Source organism: Microcaecilia unicolor, chromosome 5 (genome assembly GCF_901765095.1).
Source record: "Microcaecilia unicolor chromosome 5, aMicUni1.1, whole genome shotgun sequence".
Classification (NCBI taxonomy): Eukaryota; Metazoa; Chordata; class Amphibia; order Gymnophiona; family Siphonopidae; genus Microcaecilia; species Microcaecilia unicolor.
Window position 1 is genome coordinate 254,881,875 of NC_044035.1, and position 26,779 is coordinate 254,908,653.

Consider the following 26,779-nt stretch of genomic DNA (forward strand, 5'->3'; position numbering starts at 1 on the left):
ACAATACTTCATATACATTCTAACAAATTATACACTCTAACAAATTCCATAACTTGCAAGACCTAAACTATCTCCTCATAGGGTACACAGCCTTCGCTCATTGTGCACTTTGGTATCTCACACAGGTTTTGACATCCAAGCACACTGCTTGCTCTTTTTGTGCTGTCACTGTCACCTGTTGTTCTAGTCTATCCTGTCCAAGAAAGGCCACAAACACCTTTCATCATCCCATGTCCATGGCCTCCCGACCATGTAAACCGTGAGACAACACTGTCTCAACATTCATTTCTCCTTGTGTGTCAATAACTCTCATAATTCAATTTTCAACTTAACTATCAGACTTTAACAGTTAACTCTGAACTCTTAACTGGCAATGGGCTGTATACCCGGCTGTGACTACACTAACATAACCCTGCTCTTTGCTGTTGCAAAGCTTGCGTTTGGGTGGCTGGGACGGGAAAGCTTTGTCTTGCTCTGCCTTCATCCTGCTCTTTTTCCCAACCTCCTCTCTTTTCTCCCTCATCCTATGTTCTGCCTCTAACCCGTCCCTTCCCTACCTATTCCTTAACCCCTTGCTTCCTGTTTTATTCCTAGCCTCTCCCCACCTCCTAGCTTCTTATAGACTTTTGCTTCCCCTCCCCATCTCCTTTTCTTGCTTCATTGGCCCTCAGCCGGTTTGTGGGCACCCCCCCCCCCCCCCTTTAAATGTGGTTGCCTTGTTCTTTTCTTGGATAAAACACAGCTTTACCTACTGAAATGCTTTTTAAGAGGTAGGAGTAAAGCCCTTTTAGACTTCATTAAAGATTTGGGCAGATATTGAGAATTCATGAAGCCACATTTATAAAAGAAAATTAAGAGGCCCTTTTACTAAGCTGCACTAAAAAGTGGCCAGAACTATCACTAATGCAGGGCTGTCCCGCGCACTGTGGCCACTTTTAACACTGCTGTAAAATGGCTGCATTTTCCATTTTCTCAATTAATGGCCATGCATTAATTTCCCCATTAGTATCAAATTTAGGGGCCCTTTTACAAAGCAGTGTTAGCCGATCTAGCTGCGCTAAACAATTAGCACAGAACCCGCCTACTCTCTGCTCCCAAACACGCCCCCAACACTAAAAAATAAAAAGTATTTTTTTTAGCATGTGGGAAGCATGTGCTGATCCAAATATTACCATGGGACACCTGAGCGTGCCCTGCAGTAGTGGTTTTAACCTTTGGTATGCATGCGTTATTTTACTGCAGCTTAGTAAAAGGGCCCCTAATTTTGGTACTATCCCCAACATCAATAGTGCCATCATGACCAAACTGGACCAATTAAAACCACTAAGTGCAAGGTAACATGTAATGCAATTACATCAAGGCTGCAGAGTAGCTTTATTTCAAAGTGTGGAAATGAATATTATGGTTAATTAATACAAGGTGAGAAAGCTACTTGTCATACATATTTTTGAAATTTTAACCATACAGTAGAGCCACCAGTTCTTGTCTCTTTTGCTATAAAGAGGAGTCGTTCTCGGTTTATGACTAATTTTAAGTTGTCCCTCAGTTGAGCACATTTAGTTTAAATGATTATGGGAGGTGTTCTGGTGACATCATCGATAAGATGGCAGCCTAAATCTGGGACTCCAACTGAGTTCTGTGCATTTTGGCACTTATCCTCCAGGGATTGTTGGAATTTTAAGTATTTCAGATGCTATATAGTACTACTGCAGGTCTTTTTCTGCCGTCATCTACTATGTTACTGCCCAAATCTGATGTCGGAAAAGTGGCACAGTGAAATCAAACAATACTTTCGCGCTACCAGCCGCCATGACTCAGTTGGAGCACGTGGTGCAACAAACATGGAAACTGTACCATCACATGAAGGCAATCAAAATACATATGGAGACTTGGAGGATCAGCAATTGATCGATCCTGTGACACCTCTCACGAAACGAGACCTTCAGGCAGTGGCGTACCTATCTTGGTTGCCACCAGGGATGGAGCACACTCCTCATCTGATCAAGGGGGTGTGCTGAGCAGTCACGTGGCTTTTGGATCTGCTGGTCCCCTGCCCCAGAACAGGAAGTTGACATCAGAGTAGGCATGGGACCGGTACAGCCGACAGCCACGTGACTGCTCGGTGCACCCCCTTGCTGCCTGCACAAAGAGTAGACCGATCCCATCACCCTCCCTTGGTACACCACTGCCTTCAGATTATGTTCCAGGATCTTAAATGTGCATTATAAAATGACTCGGCAGCATGGATGAGTGAGATAAAGGCCTTGATCCAGGAATTGCGCAGTGGCCAGGAAGAGTTCCTAACTCACATAGATGATATTGAGCAGCAGCTGGACAATCATGCCAACAAACTTGAAGAAACCATGAGCCATCTTGATTATGCAGTAATGTTAACAGATGCCTTGCAGGAGAAGATTGATATTTTGGAGAATCGTGCATGATGCCAAAATATACTGGAATCTGAAGGCAATGAGGACTGTGGCTTAATTGTATAGGATATCTGCCTTCAAATATTAAAAGCGGACTCTTCAGCTTCTCTATCACCAATAGAAATCCACTTTGATAGAGCGCATCAGGCATTGGGCTCCCCTAGAAATAATAGACCCTGGGACATGTATGCTTTCACTCATATAAATCAGACGTGTCAGTTCCCACTCAATCACTGTTCATATCATCCACCTTTCTTTTCACCATATATCTTAATATTTTTAATGATTTTTTTTTAATAATGATACATCTGCACCAATAATAAGCTCTCTGGTGTCTTCAGCGGTGCCTATTGCTACATCAATTTAATAACTCTATTGGTACTTGCTGCTAGAAATCCCTTCAATTTATTCTTAAAGCAAGTAAGATTCTCCCTTCACTTTTCGGAGGAAGACTTCAGATTCTCTGCATTTCACCCTGGGTTGCATCGCACGAATAGCAGACTGCTTCCTATCCTATGCAGACCATTATCTGCTATATCAGGATAAGGTGCAGAATCGTCATAAGTCAGAAAACCTCCGTTTATTAACTTTAATTACTTTCATAGACTTTTTATATTTATATTATAATATGCATCAATACACTTATCTGGGCTGTAGTTTGCTCGATTGGGAACTCTCGACAGAGAGCCTCCATTTCTCAAGTGCTTCCTCAGGAGCCATGCCCTCGGCTACTATACCTGCCCTACAACCAAAGTATAAATATAGCGTTTCAGAGAGAGGACACCTTATAGTGAAATGTGCATAAAGAAGCCTACATTGTAAAGGTCCTGCTCATTCCTTCCACGGGACTCCTGCTCCCTAAAATGGCATCGGGGTATTTATGCCTTCAGCTCATTCACCTGACAAATCAACATTATATTCAGCTTACTCGAAGCCATCTTTAGCGCTAGCTGAATTTAATGTTTATTGATTTGTCTACTGTATGGGAATAGGGAAACGCTGCCTACTATTACAGTGGATTTGAGATGCACCGCCAACTCTCTCACCCAGTGGCGCACTCAAATGCATGAACTTCTTAACATTGAAAAGCTTTCAGTAGAGGATGTAGAGCAAAGAAGAAGTTCTTGAAAGTCTGGACTCCTTACTTAAATGCACTTACTACAAGAGTGTGATCAGTGTTTTTGAATAAACTTAGACATTTGAACATTCCTATTTGCTTAGTGGTGTTGGAGATACTGATTTAGTTATGTGGAACTGTAGTTCTTGGAGAACAGGAGGGAGGAATTGAAATGGGGAATGGGATAAGGATTGGGAGTTTTTGGGAATGGGAGTGGGGGGGATTTGAATGGGTGATAATTTCATTGTTCTCTTTGTATTTTCTGTGTTATTAATGTTGTAACTGTAATAACTTGCTGTTTTAAGTCTTCTGTATGTGTGCAACCACTAATAAAAAATATTCAACCTAAATGATTATGAGAGAGTTCCTTTCCATTCCAAGCTAGTAAAATCTGTAATGGCCTACCTCTTTTGTTAAGAAAATTGCACTCTTATTTTTCGGAAACATTTGAAGAGTCACTTTTTTCAAATACATGTTTTTATTATAGGTTTTAATGAATGTATATGTTTAGACACTCCAGCAGATGTTCAGCCCATGGGAAGCAGGCCGGTTAAGTACCACAATCGGTGCTGAGCCCAGATATTCAATACTGGGCTGTTTCCGGTGACCGGCATTGAATATCCAGGTTTTTTTGAGTGGCTTAAACTTAACCGGTAAAATTAATATTCAGCGTTGGACAGTTAGCTTTATAGTGGCTAAAGATAGGACTGCTATTTAGGCAGTCCGATTTGGCCACTAAACTTAGCCAGCAAAGCATTGAATAAGAACATAAGCGTTGCCATACTGGGACAGACCGAAGGTCCATCAAGTCCAGCATCCTGTTTCCAACAGTGGCCAATCCAGGTCGCAGTTACCTGGTAAGATCCCAAAAGAGTAAAACAAATTTTATGCTGCTTATCCTAGAAATAAGCAATGGATTTTCCCAAGTCCATCTTAATAATGGCTTATGGACTTTTCTTTCAGGGGTCCTTTTACTAAGGTGCACAGAAAAATGGCCTGTGGTAGTGTAGGCACGTGCAGACCCATTTTTCAGCGTGCCTGCAAAAATGCCTTTTTTTAATATTTTTGCCAAAAATGGACATTCGTCCATTTTGGGTCTGAGACCTTACCACCAGCCATTGACTTAGCGGTAAGGTCTCACAAGTTAACAGGGCGGTAATGACCTACATGTGCCAAATGCCACTTGGTGCACATAGAGGGACATAATCAAACGTTGCTGGCCAAATAGATCGCCGGCGGCGCTAGAGCTGGCCGGAACCGTATTATCGAAAAAGATGGCCGGCCATCTTTTTTTTTTGATAATACGGTTTAGCCCGGCCAAATGCCTTGGAGTTCGCCGGGTTTGAGATGGCCGGGTTTGTTTTTCAGCGATAATGGAAAGTTATGTCGGCCATCTCAAACCCCGGCCAAATTCAAGGCATTTGGCCGTGGGAGGAGCCAGCATTTTTAGTGCACTGGCCCCCCTGACATGCCAGGACACCAACCAGCCACCCTAGGGGTCACTGCAGTGGACTTCAGAAAAGCTCCCACGTGCATAGCTCCCTTACATTGGGAGCTGAGCCCCCCAACCCCCCAACCCACTACCCACAAATGTACTGCACCCACTAAAATTGCTCCAGGGACCTGCATACAGCATCTAGGACTTATTGCTGCTGTATAACTTTGGCACACCAGTTCACACCTGAAGACTAATCTCTCTGAAAAAGTCCTTTCTTGAAATAACCATGTTTACTCACAGTTAACTACAGATCAGAGGTTGTGCCCCACTGGCAAAGAGTCCCCTGGTACTAAGATTAGCAGTAGGTCAGAGCTGGCACAATGGTGTACAATGCCCTCTTTCAGCACCATTCAAGGTAAGAAGTACATTCTCTAACGTGGGTAACACAGGAAAGGGAACTAAAACTGGCTTACAAAAATGGCCACTACCGCATGGACTACAACAGGAAACAAAACAGGGCACACTCTGACCCAGTTAGCAGGGGGGAAAAGTACCATGGGAGTAGAGCCCAGTACCCTACACCCACCACAATGCATTGCGAATGTGACTCTGCAGGGCACCTAACAGAAAAGGTGTCACACTCACCTGAGAGCCACATCGCAACCAGGAAAAGGCTGTCGGAGGATACAACACATTCTGCTGTCATGGAGGTGGGCACGGCCTTTGAGGCTGGCATACAGGCTGGCAAAAAAAGTTTTTAGTTTTATTTTTTTAGTATGGAAGGGGGTTGGTGACCACTGGGGGAGTATGGGGAGGTCATCCCCCATTTCCTCCAGTGGTCATCTGGTCAGTTGGGGCACCTTTTTGAGGCTTGGTCGTGAAAATAAAAGGACCAAGTAAACCCGGCGAAATACTGCTTAACGCCGCTTTTTTTTTTTTCATTATTGGCGAAAGCCGGCCATCTGGTAGCCACGCCCATGCCCGCCTTCGATAATCTACCGACACGTCCCCTTGAACTTTCGCCAGCAAAGCGACAAGAAAGCGGCGATGCTGTCAAAAATGCTGCTTTTGATTATACCGATTTCACCACTTTTAAGAAATCACCAGCCATCTCCCGATTTGTGTCGGAAGATGGCCGGCGATCACTTTCGATTACAAGCTGGATAGTGGACGCGCACCAGAAAATACAAATTATTTTTGGACACGCGAATCAGATGCATGCCAAATATTAAATTACCACAAGAGCCACGTGGTAGCCAGATGGTAACTCCAAATTGGCATGCATTGGGCATGCATAGACACTTATGCTGCTTAGTAAAAGGGCCCCTTAGAAAATGATCTAAACCTTTTTTAAACCCTATTAAGTTAATTGCTTTTACCACATTCTCTGGCAATGAATTCCAGAGTTGAATTACATGATATAACCGGTTAGCCGTTATGAGCTAAGTGCTAATATTCAGCGGAGATAACCAGCTATCCCGCATTGAATATTAATGCTATCTAAACAGCCAGGAGCTAGTATGTGATATGGCATAAACTGTATTGCTTTTCCTTATGTTAGTCACCTCAAATCCTAGAGGATTTGGCAGGTTATAAATTTGTAGAATAGAAAAGGAACAGGACACTTTTCAAAACTCTTTACATGGGTGTAAAATAATTTCACCCATATTAATGAGCCATCATATCATTTCTCTAAAAATCTGAACATTCTCTCAAAATGTATGTACTTTTCCACACAAGGAGAGGATACATACCTAGGAGCATGTTTAGGGGAGAGGAAAAGTACACTTGTGGATGGCATTTGCAAATATTCACACTTATTTTTCAGCAAAACTTTACCTGCAGAAACGCAGGTGCCAGGAACCATGCATGCCTGAATCAGTGCAAAACCCACAGATATAAAGTATGAGCAGTTTTTGCCCCAAAAGTACTTTTTTCCATTTAAACCTCATTATGGATGCAAAGCTGTAAAGACGTTTAACTTTATGATAGCATCAATTTTTCTGTTTGCCTCTTAGATTTTATGTATTAAAATAAAACTACTTATTTAATAAGCCCCTTCTAAATGTACACAGCAAGGACAATTCTAACTGGGCACCACCATTTCCATGGCTCCTGCATGTGTAAATGTACAGAACACCAGCACTTTTGTGGGTAACTAGTGGATTCCAATTAGTCAATTGGAGTTCCTTGGCATTTATTTGGATTTTCACATGTATCTGCCTACATGCTATTCTATAATGGTGTGTAACCCAAAAGGGGGTGTGGCCATAGGAGGGGCATGGGTAGGTGAGGGGCATTCCAAATATGTAGGCACAATGGGATTATGTGCCTAACACCAGGTTGCAGCTGGTATAAGTCCTTGTGCTCCTTAGCCAGGAGCCCTCTTTATTTCATTATTTATTAGGATTTATTTACCACTTTTTTGAAGGAATTCACTCAAGGCAGTGCACAGCAAGAATAAGTCAAACATAAGCAATAGACAATTACAGTTGTAAAAATATTCAAATTACAGTGCAAAGTATGGCATAGTATGCCATATTACAATGTCAACACAGTACGTGATAAAACATATTAATAGGCAACATAGGGTATAAGGAAAGATGGAACATATGGATAGATAAGATAGGATAACAGGAGTAGGAGTGGATAAATATGTCCTGCTATAGTATGTGCAGCCGGTATCACTCATTAAAGGCCTGGTTACTGACGAAGAAATAGTCTTGTGTTAAGTGACGCTTTTCAGGGAGTGCATTCCAGAGTATGGGGGCTACTCCAGAGAAGATTTTCTTGCGGGTAGCACATTGTGTGATGTCCTTTGGAGAGGGTGTGGTTAGGGATACTCCTTGGGTGGACCTTTGTGACCTTAGAGATATGTAGAGGGAGATCCTGTTCTTCAAGTACTCTGGGCCATTTTCCTTAAGAACCTTGAAGATCAGACAGAGTTTTAAATTTAGCCCTATATTGTACTGGTACCCATTGCAGTGTTTGAAAATAATAGTATGATGTGGACACGTCACAACCTTCTATTAGTCTTGCTGCAGCATTCTGAATCAATTGGAGCTGGTGCAGACCCTTTGTAGTCAGACCGTTGTAGAGTGTATTACAGTAATCCAGTCTTGATGTTATAATGGCATGCACAACTGATACAAGACTTGTCTTCTCAATGTAAGAAGAGAGGCAGCTCTTGAAGGCTGCTTAGATTTGAGGGATCAGAGTTGAATCAAACTGAATTCCAAGGTTCCTGACTTGTGATTTGAAGGGGAGCTCATATTTCTCAAAAGAGATTTTGATGTCAGGTGTGTGCCCACTTGTGTTAGGGACCCATAGAAGCTTGATTTTATTTGGGTTCAGGCAAAGTTTGTTGTTTTTAGCCCATTCTTGAATTGATGTTAGACAGGTATTCAGTTTATTCAGGGCTGTGGGTAAGTCAGGTTCAGTGTGTATGAGTAGCTGCACATCATCCGTGTAGATGCAGAATTCAGTGTCCATTAACTGAATCAGCTCAGCTAGTGGCTTGAGGTAGATATTGAAGAATAGGTGATAGTATTGATCCTTGTGGTACCCTGCAGATCAGTGCCCATGGTGGCAATGAGGTGCTGCTGAGCAGTATGGAGTGTTGCCTGTCTGATAGATAGGATCTAAACCAAGCAAGTACTTTCCATTGATACCTGTTTCTGCCACTTGTGCTAGCATGATATTGTGATCCACAGTGTCAAAAGCTGCTGAGAAATCTAGCAGTACTAACACCAAGGCAAACCCCCTGTCTCAGTTTCTGTGAAGATCATCTAGTAGGGATACAAAAACCGTTTCTGTTCCATAACCAGGTCTGAATCCAGATTGACATGGATCTAGCCAGTTTCTCTCTTCTAGCCTATCACTGAGTTGATCACAGACTGTTTGTTCTATAAGTTTTCTTTGAAATAGGATGTTAGATATTGGCTGGTAACTTTCAAGTTTGTCCTGGTCAAGGTTACGCTAATATTTTGTAATGGAATCCGAGTGCCAAGATGCCATTACAGAATAAGCTTTCACCTCGTGGCATCAGGAGCATAGGTGCCCGGTATAAGAGGCTTGGAGAGGCTAAGCCTCCCCTGCTGTGCTCTGAGGGGTTTAAATTATTGATTTACCTTCATCCTCACAGCAGGAGCTGCAGTGAAAGCCCTCTAGCCTTGTGTAACCAGTTGTAGAAATTGGTTTGTGGTTTAATTTGTTTACTTTACTGCTGAGAGAGGAGGGGGGGGGGGTGTCCTGGGTTGCCAGGGAGATATTTAACGAGGATGACTTCCTGACCTGCACTGAGGACGGATAGCAGCAGAATCGGATACTAGGCCAGTATGATCAGAAAAAGTCACCAGACAACAAAGGTAGAAAAGTTCATTTTATTTTCATTATAGTGTTTGGAATATGTCCACTTTGAGAATCAGGTGCTCAACATTAAAAGTTTATATTTATTTACTTATTTATGGCATTTTATCCCACATTAAACATGAATTAGGGTGTTTTGTGGCTCTACATGAGAATTGTGATGATATGATCCCTTGTTTCATATTGTTGACAGTCTGCATTTTCCGTATGGGTGGTATATTGGTGTATTAGGTTCTGCCCAGTGTAATATTTATGGTACAGTAAGGGTTTGAGTGTGTTTTTGCACAAAGTTGTGCATTGTGTTTTGCAGTTGAGCGATTGTGCTTAGAATATGCTTTGAGCAACCACTTTATTCTTTGACATAGGATACATATCTAATATCTAAATTTAATAAAAGGTATTAATTGTGACTTTTATTTTTATTTATTTTTTCTGTGTGTTATCAGACAATTATGGATTTAAGTTCCACCCCTGGCCCCACCCCTAACCCCGCCCCCTTTAGCCTCCCCAAACAGTTGGGCCACCGACCGCCTATGATCAGGAGCTTAAAAGAAAGGGTCCAGTTACAGAATTACCTTCAAAGAACTTATAGTTTGGAAAGTTTCTGTATTAAATAAACCATATTTTAAAAAGCATTCCCATTGGTGTGTTTTATACAAATTTAATTTGGCTCCTTTGCACAAATATCCACTTATTTATGCTTAACCAAAGAATGTGTGCCCTTAACAGTTCAATGTTCACCTATACACTCATTCTTGAAATGATAAACCACAAAACAACAGTGTCAACTTTGTGACATCATCACCTTTCTTTCACTTTCTAAACAGACTGCCTGTTGGTCTAAGCACATGGAATTACAATTTCACTGCAGGATCAGGAAGAATGTAGGACTCCCTTATTTCAATCATAAATATCTGCCCTAAGAGTAAAGGGACTGCAGAACATGAGTTGATGAAAGGATTGATTTTTCTGTAAATATTATTTAATGTTCTTTTAAATCTGGAAGTCCCTCTATGCTTATGCCCTGCCAGGTGGGCTACAGTCTCTTTTCTTAGGTACATATTCAATTTATAAGAAATCATGTCATAATGTACACTTTTATCCTGCGTTCATGGACCACACACTGAACAGTTTAAACAATAAGTTGCTTGGAAGGGAGTTTTGGCAAACCAGTCTTGAGGCAGAACTTTCTGTTCTTCATATAATTTTTCTTTTGGATTTTTGTCCAAAGCAAGTTGTTAAAAAAATGGTATGGATATGAACAACTGGTGTCTTACTCAATTTTAATTCAATAATCTGCTTCAGTTCAAATGGATATAAAAACAGCTATAAGGTACATGACACTTTTCTATTTTCAGCTTATATCTGTTAAAATGCAGATCTAATGGAGTTACCAGCTGGATTGCTCTTAGTGCAGTACGGGGAACTGGAAATTCTCCATCTACCAAGCTATAAATACTCCTCTGACATTTATTATACTCACTTGAGTTCAGGTGCTAGAATACTTGGAGTGAAGTCATGTTTGTAACAGAAAATACAGTGGAGCTTCTTAAATGCTGACTGAAGCTATCAGGGACAGACGAACCTGGCAAACAAGCAGCCAGCGAGAATCAGAGGTCCGGGTTGAAGACTTCTGAGAGCCTTTTGAATAAAATTATCATAAGATCAAGATGGAATCATTTGTACATACAAATTTCCAACCATACATGCCCTCTAGCCCAGACAACTTGGCCTCTTTCTCCAAACTGCGGCAGAAGGGGGCCTGCGTTGGTGTCAGCGCTTGTTTATGATGCTCGCCGAGGCCCCATATTAGCACAGTGGGGAAAAGGTAGGTTTTTCTTTTTTTTAAGAAATAGCCATGCGGCAAGTGAAACACTTGCCATGCGGCCATTTCAGAAGGGAGCCCTTACCACCACCCATTGAAATTGGGGTAAGGGCTCCCACGCTAACCTGGCAGTAACCAGGCAGCACATAGCACTGCTTGATTACCGTCGGGTACACACCAGCGCTACAAATATATTTTTTGTTGCGCCGGATATAACGACACGCTGGGGGTGGGAATTACCTTTTTAGCAAGCAATAAGCCCGTGTTGGGCTTATCACTGCTTTCTAAAAGGGGCCCTCTGTGAGGTTTTCCCCCCTTTTTTACTCTACATGCATCAACTATGAATTTGAGGTCTTATCGCCATTTCTGGCCGGTTAAGTAGTGCTTAACTGGCTGTCCTCTAATATTCAGCGGAAGATAGCCGGTTATCTCCCACTGAATATTCACAGTCAGCACTTAACAGATAATGGCTATATTGCACGATATATCTGGCTATCCGCAAATATTCAGCGCATCATCAGCTAAGTTTGGCTGCCAAATTGAGTCGCCTATCTTTGGCCGGTTTAAACTTAACTGGCCAATGTTGAACATCAACGTGGCTGGTTATGTTTAAAAGCCAGCCAAAAATAAAATGGATATTCAATGCTGGTCACTGGAAATGGCTCAACATTGAATATCCGAGCTCAGAGCTGACTGCGAGAGGCTGTGTGGCTAAATCCCGCAGGCCGAATATCAGGCTCTTAGTGTTGAACCCTACCATTGTTATAGAATACACTTTGATTTCTGTGTAGAAATTAAGGTGCTATATATAGAATCTGGCAGAAAGTTAAGTTCTTTTTTGTGTTTTGAGGGTAATCAGAATGCCAGAACTGGCCTAAAACCAGTGGTGTGCTGGAGCCGGCTCGCACCGGCTCGCAAGAGCCTGTTGTTAAATTCTTTGATCTTGTGAGCCGGTTGTTCTGCACGGTGAGCCGGCTCCAGTAAACAAGGTAAGCATGGCGGGAGGGTGCTACAAGCCATGCTTACCCTGCTTACCTCACCTCCCACAGGCCTTGTTTGCCTGCGCCCGCTCCGCACTGCCTGGGGGGTTTAAATCTTTTTTATTATCTCTGTCGAAGTGACCGCATCATTGAAAACCCTGCCCGTCTCTAGCCTTCCCTTCGTGAGTTCATTCACTCAGAATCCCACCTTCTGACATCATTTCCTCTTTCTGCGAGGACGGGACTGAGGGAATGTACTCACGAAGGGAAGGCTAGAGACGGGCAGGGCTTTCAATGACGCGGCCGCTTCAACAGAGGTAATAAAAAAGATTTAAACCACACAGGGTGGCACTGTGGCAGGAAGAAAAAGGGGGATGTTGGGGGAGAAGAGGACCGGCAGGTGGATATGAATGGGAGGGGAGGATGGGGACAAAGGAGAATCGCTGGACAGGGATGGGAGCGGGAGGGGAGGGGAGGGCAGGTGAGAGAGGAAAATCGCTGGGTATGGATGGATAGAGGGGGCCAGGGGAGAGAACAGAATTGCTGGGTATGGATGGATGGAGAGGGGCAGGGAAGAGAAAAGAATTCCTGGATATGGATGAATGGATGGAGGGGAGGGGAGAGGAGAGGAGAGTTGCTGGACATGGGTGGATGGAGGGGAGAGGAGGAGGGTTGCTGGACATGTGTGGATGGAGGGGAGGGCATGGGAGAGAGGAGGGTTGCTGGACATGGATAGATGGAGGGGAGGGCAGGGAGAGAGGAGACTTGTTGGACATGGATGGAGGGGAGGGAAGGGAAGACAGAAAGGAGATGCACATGGATGGAGAGGAGAGAGAAGAAATTCTGGGCATGGATGGAGGGGAGGGAAGACAGAGGAAGGAGATACACACATGGATAGAGGGGAAGGGAGAGAGAAGAAATGCTGGACATGGATGGAGGGGAGGGAAGAGAGAGGAAGTGAGATGAACATGAACGGAGGGAAGAGAGGAGAAATGCTGGACATGGATGGAGGGGGGAGAGGAAAAATGCTGGACATGGATGGAGGAGAGGGAAGGGAGAGAGAAGAAATGATGGACATGAATGGAGGGGAGGGAACAGAGAGGAAGGAGATGAGATGAGGGACAAGGAAGAGAGGAGAAAAACTGCACATGGATGGAGAAAATAGGCAGAAGCTGGATCCACTGGACAGTCAAGTCTGCGGAGGACCCAGCTTTTAGTTACGGCAGGGGCGTAGCCAGACAACAGATTTTGGGTGGGCCTAGGGAAGAAATGGGTGGGCACCAATTGTTTCCCCTCCCCCCCCCAACCACCACCCAATAAAATATCTCAACTGGTGGGAAAATGCTTCTTTCCACCTTGACAGTCTGCAGCAGGCATGCACTGAAAACCGAACATACGCAGGTGCCGGTATCATGGAGAGTAGCGTTTCGTTACCATCTGGAGGAAGTCTTCAGCTGGCCGAGCTTGGAATCCCATAGCTACCACTAAATGTGTGCTACTGTTGGGTGGGCCTGAGCCCTACGTGGGTGGACCCCGGCCCACCCAGGCCCACCCGTGACTAAACCACTGAGTTACGGATGTAGGGCAAGAAATGAAGAAGAAAGGAGGAAAGTAAAGAAATAAATGGAAAGGAAGCCCTGGAAATGGAGTTAAGAGGACAGATAGCAGCAGAATCAGATACTGAGCCAGCATGATCAGCAAAACAAAGTCACCAGACAACAAAGGTAGAAAAAAATCATTTTATTTTCATTATAGTGTTTGGAATATGTCCACTTTGAGAATCAGGTGCTCAACGTTAAAAGTTTATATTTATGTACTTATTTATGGCATTTTATCCCACATTAAACATGAATTAGATTGGAACCTGGGATCATTTAATTTTCTTTTTCCTGGAGAGAGTAATGCATTGCCCCCCCCCCCCCCCCCCCAGGCTCTCTCCCCGGCTATAGCCAGCTCTGCAATTTTAGGGGGTGGGCGCAGAGGTGGACGGGAGGCGCAGAGGTGGATGGGGGGCGCAGAGGTGGACAAGGGGCGCAGAGGTGGACCGGGGGGGGGGGGGAGAGAACCTGTTGTTAAGCCTTTACCAGCACACCACTGTCTAAAACTGGGTAACTTGGCAGCTCTGCGAATCTCAGTATAAACCCAGAACCTCCAGTTTTGTAACATACTCCACAGTCACCTATAGTTGAGCTAGGACCTTTCCCCATACAACTCGCCATACAAAATTATTATTCAAATTGTGGTATCATCTCTGGAACAGCTACACAGTCTCCTTCCACTGCCAGACACTTTGGTGCTTATTTTAGAAGCCCCATTAGTACATAAGTACATAAGTACATAAGCATCTCCATGCTAGGACAGACCAAGAGTCCATCGAGCCCAGCACCCTGTCACCGACAGCAGCTAAAAGAACAAGCAATTTGTCCCACCCATCCTAGAAATACTGTATTATTCCCTCATCCATTCAATAACATTCTATGGCTTTTTCCTCCAGGAAGCCGTCCAACCCTTTTTTGAAGTCCGCTAAGTTGCCTTAACCACCTTTTCTGGCAGCAAAATTCCAGAGTTTAACTACGCGTTGAGTTAAGAAAAATTTCCTCCGATTCATTTTAAATTTACCACACTGCAGCTTCATCACAAGCCCCCTTGTCCTAGTATTTTTGGAAAGCGTAAACAGATGCTCCACATCAACCTGTTCCATTCCACTCATTATCTTATAGACCTCTATCATATCTCCCCTCAGCCGCCTTTTCTCCAAGCTGAAGAGCCCCAGCCTCTTCAGCCTATCCTGATAGGGAAGTCGTCCTATCCCCTGTATCATCTTTGTCGCCCTTCTCTGCACCTTTTCCAATTCCACTATGCCTTTTTTGAGGTGCGGCGACCAGAATTGGACACAATATTCGAGGTGCGGTCGCACCATGGACCGATACAATGGCAGAATAATATCCTTATTTTTGTTTTCAATCCCTTTCCTAATGATACCCAACATTCTATTTGCTTTCCTAGCCGCAGCAACACATTGAGCAGAAGTTTTCAAAGTATCATCAACGAGATCCCTTTCTCGGTCCGTGACTCTCAATGCTGAACCTTGCATGTCGTAGTTATAGTTTGGGTCCCTCTTTCCCACATGCATCACTTTGCACTTGTTCACATTAAACGTCATCTGCCATTTAGACACCCAGTCTCCCAGTCTCGTAAACATTTAAATTTCCATATCGCATGGACTTCCAAATACTGTTATAAAGCCAGAATATGGACGTCTAAAACTGCAGTACGTCTATATGGCAAAGGGATGTGGTCTGTATGTGTTTTGTGCAGGACTAGGGAAGTGCAAAAGATGGATGTCCAACTCCGATTCCAGACGGGGAAGAGACATCCATGTTCAAAAAGATGGACATCCTTATTTAGACCTGGTACTTTACACATCCAGGTTACAAATGATGCTCTGATTGAGCAGTTCTCCACTGAATGGAGTAAAGGAAGTCATAGGTATTTTCCTGTCCCAGGAGGGCTCACAATTAAAAACAAAACAAATTTATTTTAAAAATACAGTGGGACCCAAACCAACAACTTCTGGATCTCTGGCCTGTTCTCTGCAGGCTGCTTTAACCATTAGGCTTCTTGTTCTCATGAACCACTGTGTGGCCATTTTGTAATATGGATGTTCCTTTGCTGTCACAAAAACATTTTTGGGATCTTGCCGGGTATTTGTGACCTGGATTGGCCACTGCTGGAAACAGGATGCTGGGCTCGATGGACCTTTGGTCTTTCCCAGTATGGCAATACTTATGTACTTAAGTACTTATCTATGTCCCTTGTTTTGCCCCATTCATAGTTTGGATGTTTCAGTTTGTAAAATGGATATCCATGCTGCATAGAGCCAGCACTTGGATGTCCATTTCTCATGTATTTTAGAATAGGCTGATGTGGGCAGATCCTGTTCTAAAATATATGAGAAACGAACGTCTAAATCTAACGTATTGACTTGGGACATCCATATTCTGCTGCTGGACGTCCTTTCCTAAAATTTCACTCTGCGAAATAACACAAAACTCTGCAAAAAGAGACTCCAAACCTATATAGCAAACTTATAAAACCACAACAGTCCTAATTCCCAGGACTCAAACCGCAACAACCCTACTTATAAAAAGAATGAACTATGAATATTATACTTTGCCCTTTAATACCAAACACATCTGCTACTGAGAAACTAGAACAAGCTGCTTTGCTATTGATCCCTAGATAAAAACTATATATTAGCATACGTTCTCACACATGCAAAATATACCCTCACCTAAGGAACCACACATTGGATATTGAAAAAGTGTAGACAGAAACTAAAATGGAAATATCAAGAAAGCAATGCTAGAAAACAATACAACAGAAAGGATGCACATTTTCCAAAACTGACACATTCCAGTCCCTAAACATTTCAAGTAATTTTTTTTTTCTTTTCTACCTTTGATCTCTGGGCATTTTATTTTTCCAATCAGATTGATTCTAGTCATTTTCTCTCCTTGTCTCAATCTGCTCATAAGTTCTTTCCTACAGTATTCTTTACTATAAAACTAGCATTATCTATTCACTAAATTAAAAATAAACTTATATTTTCTACCTTTGTTGTCTGGTTGTTTTATTTTATTCTGATCATGTTATTCTGATCAAGTCTCCAGTTTCTGCTTTCTTCTGCCTTTTCTTAATTTTCTTTCCAGGGTCTCCAGTCAATCCGCCACTTCTCTCCCTTCCTTTCTTTTTCACTTATTTTTTATATCCATCTCTACCTTTCAGCTTTTCTCCATTTATTTTTCTGCCTCGCTATCTGCTCAGACTTCATTCATTCTTGCTATCAGACTTCAATCTTTCTCTTTTTTCAGCATCCACCTACAGCTTTCTATTTCCCACTCATCCCAGCCCTCCCATTCCTCATCCTTTTATTCCCCATGTTTTTTCTTTTTTTGCTATTTCAGCACCTTTTCTCTTTATCTCTCTCTCTCTCTCTCTCTCTCTCTCTCTCTCTCTCTCTCTCTCTCTCTCTCTCTCTTTCCACCTCTCTGTATAGCAATTCCTCTGTGTTCACTCCTCTGACAAGTATCTCCGCTCTCTCTTTCTCTTGCTGCCTCAATTCACATAAACTCTCTCCTCCCTTCCATCCAATATCTTTGCCTTCTACTTTATCCAGCATCTCTGTCCTTATCACCTTGCTTCCCCCTCATATCCAGCATCCATCTGTGTTCCTCTCTCCCTTCCATCTCATCACCTCCCATATCTTCCTATTCCTCCCATATCCAACACCTTCCTTTCAGTCCCCATTCAGCAGCCAGCACCCCCTTTGTCTTACTACCCTCCATGTTTAGCATCTCCACTCAGTCACCCTACTCATCCCATGTCCAGTATTTTCCTTCATCCTATAAACCCACCATGTCCATCATCCTCCCATATTCCTTTTCCTCCCTGTCTAATCTAGCATCTCCTCTCTCCCCTTCCTCATACTTAGCATCTCTCCTTTGTCTTTCTACTCCCCACCTCAGGTCCAGCATCTCCCCTTTGTCTTCCTACTCTCCCTTCCTACGTCCAGCATTTTCCATGAAATCCTATTTCCTGCAAGGACTAATATCCCCATTTATGCCCCTATAAGTGGAGTAGCCTAGTGGTTAGTGCAGTGGACTTTGATCCTGGGGAATTGAGTTCAATTCCCACTGCAGCTCCTTGTGACTCTGGGCAAGTCACTTAACCCTCAGATCGCCCCTAGTACAAAATAAGTACCTGAATATATGTAAACCACTTTGAATGTAGTTGCAAAAACCTCAGAAAGGCAGTATATCAAGTGCCATTTCCCTTTCCCTTTATATCACTATTCTCTCCTCCCCCACCCCACCTTTCCTTCCTTCATCCCCTCTCACCCTGTCCACCTTCCCCTCCTTTTCCCACCCCACCCCAAATGGTTCAAGTAACTTTCCTCCTTCATCTTGAACCATCATTTCCCTGTGTACACATCTCACTCCACCATACCCCCCTCCCTAAACAAGCACATATCCTCTTTCTTCCTTCTTCCCCCCAATCCAGCATCTCTACTTTCCTCTTCTTGCTGGTTGGCCCCGATTCGGCATCATATCTCACAGTCTCACCATTGACATGTGCCTTAGCCCTCAGCCCCAGTCTCATATCACGCACTACCACTGCTGAAGAATTAATAAACTATATACTATATTGCTTGAAAGAAAATCATAACACTGCTTAGCTTATTCAATAACGTGCTGAACCATTATAAGACTATCACCAACACGGCCCATGTTTCAGCATGCTGCATCAGGGTTTGGACCTAGCGTTTGCCTTAGCTTCTGCTTGTTCATAAATGAGGGTCCTATAACGGTTCAGCATATTTTTGAAGAAGCTAAGTAGCTTTATGATTTTCTATCAAGCAATGCAGTGTATATTTTATTAATTCTTTAAAGATACATACAACTTAAATATTTAAAAGATTTGAATGAACATGAATTAAGGGGAGACCGATGATGATATCAGTGAATCACCAGGCTGTGTCTTGTTGTGACAAGAGTCACTACTGAGATCTGGTTAGAACACCGTAATTTATGCTATTAGCTGCTGAGTTCTTTGAGAGTAAGAAATTCCTACACAGACACTATATGCTAGCAGAATCCTTCACCTCAGTTACACATGCAAAACAGACAGACCCTCACCTGATACAAAATAAGGGACCAACAGGACTCTGCAGACAAAGACTGAAATGGGAGACCTCTCCACTCCTCCCCTCTTCCCAAGAAATTCAGACTCAATACTGGTAGAAGAGGAACAGAAATGCAATTTCTCCTGTACTCTGCTAAACACACAAATAGAACAGATGTACATTTCCCAATCCTTAAAAAGAATTTAAATAATATTTTTAATTTCTACCTTTGTTGTCTGGGCATTTTATTTTTCTAATTGAGCTGGCCTCAGTCTCTTTTCCAATTTCCATGTGACAGTCTTCTAAATTATTTTCCAGGTTGGCCTTTCCATTTCTTCTCTCATCTCATGTCTTCTTCCTTTCCTTCTCTACTGATATCTTTGTTTGTTTGTTTGTTTGTTTGTTTGTTTTTCTCTGCCCATTTTATTTTACCTTCATTCTCCCTTTCTTTTATCCTATAGTCCTTAGTCTCTTCCTTTTCACCTCTCATCAACCTACCAGCCTTTTCCATCTCCCTCTCATCACCTCTCCAGCATTCCCACTACCCCCCCCCCCCCCCCCTCTGTCTCTATCCTTCTCAGGACTCCTATACCTTCCTCTCTAACTTTCTCCTACTCCCTAGTCCCCCATTTCCTTCTTCTGTACTCACCCTATCAATCCTCACTAGCCTCAGCTCCATCCTAGTCTCTCCTTTCCCTTGCCTCCATGCCAGTGTGTCTCCCTTTCTCTTTTTCTTCCACTCACCCCCCCCCCCCCCCCATACACACACATCTAGCATCTCTCTCCCTTCCTGTGTGGGCCCAGTGTTTCTCTCTTCTCTTCCTTAATCCTTTCACTGGATCTCTTTCTTCCCTCCCAACCCCCCCCCCCCCCAAGTCTAGCATCTTTCACCTTCCTTGCCCCCTCAATGCAGCACTTCTTTCCTTCCTTGCTCCCCCTCCCCCAATGCAGCAAATCTCTTCCTCTTTGCTCCCCCTCCTCCCAATGCAGCACCTCTCTCCCTCCTTGCCCCCCGAGTCCAGCGCTTTTTTCCCTCTCCATGCCCCTCATACAGCACCTCTTTCCTTGCCCTCCACTGGTACAGAACCTCTCTCCCTCCTTACCGCACCCCCTAAGCACCTCTCCCCCTCCTTGCCCACCTAAGTCCAGCACTTCTTTCCCTTTCCATGCCCTCCCATACAGCATCTCTCTCTCTCTCTCTCCTTCCCCTCTCCCAAGTCCAGTTCTTCTATCTCTCTTTACCACCATAGTCTGGCACCACTCTCTCTCCCTTCTCTGCTCTCCTTCTGGCAGCATCAGCAAAGTCAAAAGCAGGACTGCTTTGAACAGCCTGGGGGCCTTCCTTCAGCTGCATCCCATCCTCAAAGAAACAGAAAGTTGCTTCAAAGGGCAGGATGCGACTGAAGGTTGGCCCCCCGGGCTGGTCAAAGCAGTCCTGATTTTTACTTCACTGATGCTGCTGGAAGGAGAGCAGGGAAGGGAGAGAGAGAGAGAGGTGCTGTACTGCAGCAAAGAGAGGGATAGATGCGCTAAACTCAGGGGCGGGGCAAGGAGGGAGAGATGTTTTGGGGGAAGGAGAGACTTGGGGAGCAAGGAGAGAGGGCGGTAGAGAGAGAGATGCATGACACGCAGGAGCTAGGAAAGGAAAGGGAGAGAAAACTAGCCTGGTGCAACAGGTATGCATGGCTTGCAGCATGCTCTGGTAGTGCATTTTGGCAAGTGGGAGGCACATGTCAATGCCTACCACCAGAAAGGAAACTAGCCTGGAGCAACAGGTAAGCATGGCATGTAGTAGCTTTTGGCATCCCCAAAGCTCAGTGCACCTCCCCCCCAAACTGTGCTTACCGTGTTTATTGTACCGACCCTAATGCTTCCAAATTGGAAAGCCATAACTGAAGAGTCTCAGCTGTCAGGGTACTAGATAAATGGAAGGAATGATATAAAAATTTGCCTTCTCTTTAGTAGCGTGGAGTACTTTAACTGACACTGTGGATTTTTGTACACTCTCCAGCCTCACTGTCGGCAGCTTATTTATTGCAGGCTTTAAAACTTTAAAGCTGCAATGTGTACCCTCACCACAGGTTGATTAATATTTATTTCTAAAGGAACTTCAAGACAGATAGTGGCAAATGACTACACAGACCCCTGATGCAACTAACCCAGGAATTTAGTTTTATAAATGTAAAAAGCAGACAGGGGAATACAGCTTTATTATGCCCTTGAAACACATTCCAGTTATTCAGGGACTAACACTTAAACAGCTGTATTAGTCTGCAAAACTAATATTTCAGGGGGCAATTAAAGGGGCCAGTATTCAAAAGGGCTATCTGGTTAGCAGAACCCGAGAACCAAGTAAGTCCCGGTGAGTTCAACATTCAGCAACACTATCCAGATAATGCCACTGGATATTTCCTCTGACCACTGCAGGATATTGCAGAAGTGGTCTGTGGGCGGAGCTGGGGCGGAGCCAGCCCTTATCCATATAGCTGCAGTTTTCAGTGCCACTCTCTGGATAATTGTTCACATAACTTAAGACAGAACAAAAGCTGTGCTAAGTGTATATGGATTTGCTCCAGATAGTGGCTGAATTTTCTTGCTATCTAAATGGCTGTAGTGCTAAATACAAACTCCAGATATTCAGCAGCAGCCACTATCCAGATACTGCCATTGCATATTGAGATTTTGGTTTTGTCCATAGAGGCCAGCGGTTTTTTTAAACACTGACCACATTAGGCTCAATTTTACTCCCAAAATATGTATCTATTTTAGAGGGGGGGGGGGGCATTTGTCAGGCTGTCAGAACAATACATTTTCAAAAACCTGACAAACCTGTCCATCCTAGTAAAGGCTCAGAAGATAGATACTGTAGCTGGGTAGCCTGATGATAGTGTTCTTAACAGCGATGCAGAGGGACCTGGGTTTGATTCCTCACTCAGCTCTTCCACTCTGCGAGTCAGCTAAGGCTGTGGATGCTGCAGAAGTAGGACTCAGATTTCCTGGGGCACAACCGTAGTCATTATTCAACAGGAACACCTAGTGGGTGGATTTAGGGTCCAAGACTGCAGAGTTCTAGAAGAACCCATTAGTACATGGTCCCTGGCCAAGGACTGATTTTGCAATAGCAGGGTTAAAATACATAAGAACATAAGAACGGCCATACTGGATCAGATCAATGGTTGCTTTCACTTCGTCGGGGGATCATCACTAGTGCAGTGCTGTATATTTGTGTAACAGAAGGCAAGCAATCCCAACGCTTATGCAGTGGTTTGAGTCCAGCAACAGAAGTTGACCCTGGAAACAGTGTCATCAAAAAGGAATCTGGTCTCTATCTCAATTACTAAGGAATGGTAAATGTAAGGCCTTTGATGATTTAAGTCAGCAATGTGGATTATCCAAGACTCAATTTTTCAGTTAGCACCAACTACAGCATTGTATATCAAACAAAATAAAACAAGGAAAAGAAAATAAGGTGATACCTTTTTTATTGGACATAGCTTAATACATTTCTTGATTAGCTTTCGATGGTTGCCCTTCTTTGTCAGATCGGAAATAAGCAAATGTTGGTAGATGACAGTATATATAAGTGAAACATCAAAGCATTCCAGTGAAGTCTAACAGGATGGGATGGATAGGTGAGAGACAGGAAGAGGAACAGGTGAGATATGTATGGAGACAGGAAGGTGACAAAGCAGTACAATTTTATGATTATAATGGGCTAGAAACCCCAGATCTTTGTTAAGTCCTGTCTGGTGGGTGTCAAAATATTTAATCATTCTGACTTCAAAGGTCTTACATTCCTGTATTGTTTTAAAGTTCCCTTTTAAGATTCTTACCATGAAGTCACTGGTACAGTGACCTCATGGTAAGAATCTGCTATAAAATTGGACATCGGAAACTTACCTCAAACCCTAAACTAACTACCCTATATTGATCAATGCTAACTATGACGAAAGTGGAAATAAAAAGTGCATATTAAAGAGATTGATTGTAACATAGTCCTGTTTGACAGTTGTCATCATATTTGTTTGAAAGAAAGATTATCATTTTCACAATTTCTAAGATATATAGAATTATTTGTTCTGATGACCAGGATTTCAAAGTTCAATCTAAATTTTTGATGCAGGGAGGGGGCACTCACTAGCACGAGCTATCTTTTCATCATGCAAGAAGCGATGAGACTGCGGCTGACTGTAGCAAAGCTACCAAGATACCAGCAGCACACTATCTAGATTCTCCAACTAAATTTTTGATGCACAAGTTAAGTTTGCATGATTATTTCAAAAGAGTTTTGAAATCTGCATTTAAAAGAGCCAAGTATAATAACTGAGATCTTTATTGGTCTCATAAGAATAAAAATCAAGATGACAAGAATATTGACTTCAGTAGCAAGCATGTTTCATTGGAAATGGATGGAAAACTCCACTGTAATAGTGAAAACATGCTTGCCCTATTGATTAAATGGGAAGACAAATGAAAGGAATCATTCTGTACTTTAAAAATGGATGGAATGAGTGGAATGGGTAATTGACCTGAAAAAGCACTGAACCAAACATTTTCCTCTGTATATCCGTATTTTCTGTATTATCTAATCTATTTAATGTCACCTATTTATAGAAAAAGCTAGTAAAGCAGACTCTTAGCAGCAATATAGCAACAGGCAAATTTCTACTGTATTCTACCAAATATACAAGGCCAGACCCAGCCTGAAGCTAGTAAATAGTGTATGTGTACACAAAAGCAGTGAACAGGTTACAGTAGCAGACCTTAAAATCAATCATTAAAGTTACCACTATGAGGGTCCCGGGTGAAGTCATTTAAAATGTCCGTCTGGATCACTGGATGTGCTAAATGATTGGTTATGGAAAATACTTGCAAACTGATAGGACTCTGAAAATCATAGGAATAAAACACTGCCCAGCCTGAAACCATACTCTAACTCTTCTGCATCTCCATATCCTTTGGTATGCTTCAGCTCATCTCTTTCTTGTTCTTCCATCTGACCCCTTCCTCATGCTCTGACCTTTGATTGCTCATTCTCCTTCCCTCCATATGCAATGTTTCATGAAACTTGAAACACTCGGTACTGAGAACCCATCCCAATATTAAATATCCACTAAAGGACTTATACAAGAGATATAGCAGATTCCTTCTGTCCTATGCACTCACATGACCATTCAGTAATTGCTACATTGTGGGCTATGATGTCATGCTTCACAGTGCTATATGTCATGATCAAATTTAAGTGATAACATGGACAATCCAGTACACATGTCCTTCATAACCCAAAACAAGGTGTTGTAATTTCACACTCCAGTGCAGTACATGCATTCCAAAATTAGAGATAACTATTATAGCTATAGCTTTATCTTTTCAGGATCTATTAAAAGCCCTAATGAATTTTCACAATGCTCCTTAAAGAAAAATCTTAAAGGACTGGAGGAATTAACCAGTAAAAAACATAAACATACAAACACATTTTTCTAGTACCTCTTTACCCTGTGTCAAAAATTGATTTTGATTTACATGTGGAGGGGAATTTTTGAAAGAACATCCAAGTCAGAATTGGGACGTCCCACTCATAACATCTAAAAAAAAAAAAAGTCCACCTCACAGCCATTTTCGAACTTGAAAAACATCAGTGTTTCCTGCTTGAAAATACATGAGAATGTCCAAAATGAAAAGCCATTTTCCAAAATAAAACATCTGAATTATGAATGCCAAAAAAAACAGGAACAAGGATGTCTGTGTGGCAGCATTTGTATAAAAATGGCCACATGGAATTCCATGCAGAGCAGAGGAGCAGCCCAGTGCTCAATGCAGTGGACTTTATTCTAGGGCACCCAGGTTCATATTCCACTGCAACTCTGTTAGTTTAAATGATGAGCCTTCCAGAGACAGAGAAATATCTACTGTACCTGACTGTGCACCACCTCAACAGCCCTCATGCTTGCAGATGTCTTTAATATTTAGGTACAGTAGGTATATCTCTGTTCCTGGAGGGCTTACAATTTAAAGGTTAAAAAAGAGAGAGAGAGAGAGAAAGTTGAAGTGGGATTTGAACCTGTGTCCCCTGGTTTACAATCCACTGCGCTGGCTACTTGGCTACCCTTCAGACCTGCTTGCTGCTGCTGTGTTCAGAATGCCCATAATGTCTAATGTTGTCAGGGAGCCTAGTTTCCCTTTCTGGTGTCACTTTCAGGGGTGAGGAAGGAAGGACAGTGACCACTGGGGGATTCATGAGGGTGTCATACCTTAATCCCGCCAGTGGTCAGCTGCTCAATCAGGGCACCTTTTTATACCCTGGTTGTAACTGAAACAGGTTGACTTAAGATGCCCTTCTTTTTTGACTTGGACATTTCTTCATTCTCGATTATCGCAGTTCATGTTCTAAATTTGGGCCCTGTCTAGTCCCACCTTAAACACACCCACAACACACCCCCTTGCTATTTTGACAAACTGCAGTGTAGGAAGTCCAAATTCTGCCTTTTGAAAATCACAATTTGGACATTATTGGCAGATCAACTTTTTAGGACATTTTGAGACACTCATCTGCTTTGAAAATGAGTTCCATTGCCTATTAAAACAGGGGAAATGGAAACATAAATCACAACCAAAACATACTCCATGTTTGCAAGTGACCTTGTAAAAGCCAAATATCTAGGGATGTGCACATCAAAAAGATTTTTGGTTTGGTATGTCTTTGGTTTAATTTTCCATTCCATTCATTTGTCACTTTTGTTTCATTTCTTCGATAACAGAAGTGTTTCCCAGCAATTTTTAATGAAACTTGCTTAAAGTTTGCTGGCAAACATCTGTAACAGAGGCAAAAGACTACAGATATCAAGAATGGCTTTTTTTTTTTTTGTTACATTTGTACCCCACGCTTTCCCACTCATGGCAGGCTCAATGTGGCTTACATGGGGCAATGGAGGGTTAAGTGACTTGCCCAGAGTCACAAGGAGCTGCCTGTGCCTGAAGTGGGAATTGAACTCAGTTCCTCAGTTCCCCAGGACCAAAATCCACCACCCTAACCACTAAGCCACTCCTCCACTTAAATGCCCCTACCACTAAAAGAAGGCAAAGGGTAGTAGCATAACAACTCTAAGCCACCATCTGATTGGCAAAACAGCATAAATAGTGGAATGAAGACCCCAAGGTACTGGAAAGGGCAAAGCACCTCCAACATGGGCAGGAACACACCAAGGAACTTGGAGAGGGATAACTTGGCATCAAAGTTGGCAAGATGGCCACCAAGGTAGCAGGAGTGAATTAAAGGGCAATGATATTGATTAGAAGGCCACAAAGCAGTGGAAGTGGGTTAAGTAGAAATATCATTAGCTGGAAGAGCCTAAAAACACCAGAAGAGGACCAACAGAGCACACATATTGGCTAGAAGACCCCAAACACTTGAAGAGGGTCAACATAGCAGCAAGACAGGGTGGAAAGCCACAAACCACCTGAAGAGCACTAATGTCACAGCAAGATAGTTAGGAGACCCCAAGACAGTGGGAGGGCATAATGCAGTACTTACTCTGGTAGTAGGACAACAAATTCCTCGGTGTGTAGAGCAAAGAAGCAACAAAAGGGGTAGATCAGGGTCTGAGCTTTATGGGAACATATGCCTGTTGGAGGGATGCATGAACGAGTATCCAAATGTTTGACTTCAAGATCCTACTTTCTGTCACACTGCCAGTAAGTCAAACACAAGAAGGCACAAAGGTGTCCACACGAATCACACAGACAAACCAAGAAGAGTGGAAAAAAGCCAATCACAATGTCCAGGGTGACCAAAGTTTATTCTCCAATCATGCAGTGCTGACAGATTGACCCAAACATGGCAAGTTAAGAATAGCCAAGCTTAAAAATATATCATAACAGCATGTGTTCTAAAAGTAATGCTGTTATGACATATTTTTAAGCATAGAAGTTCATTGTAA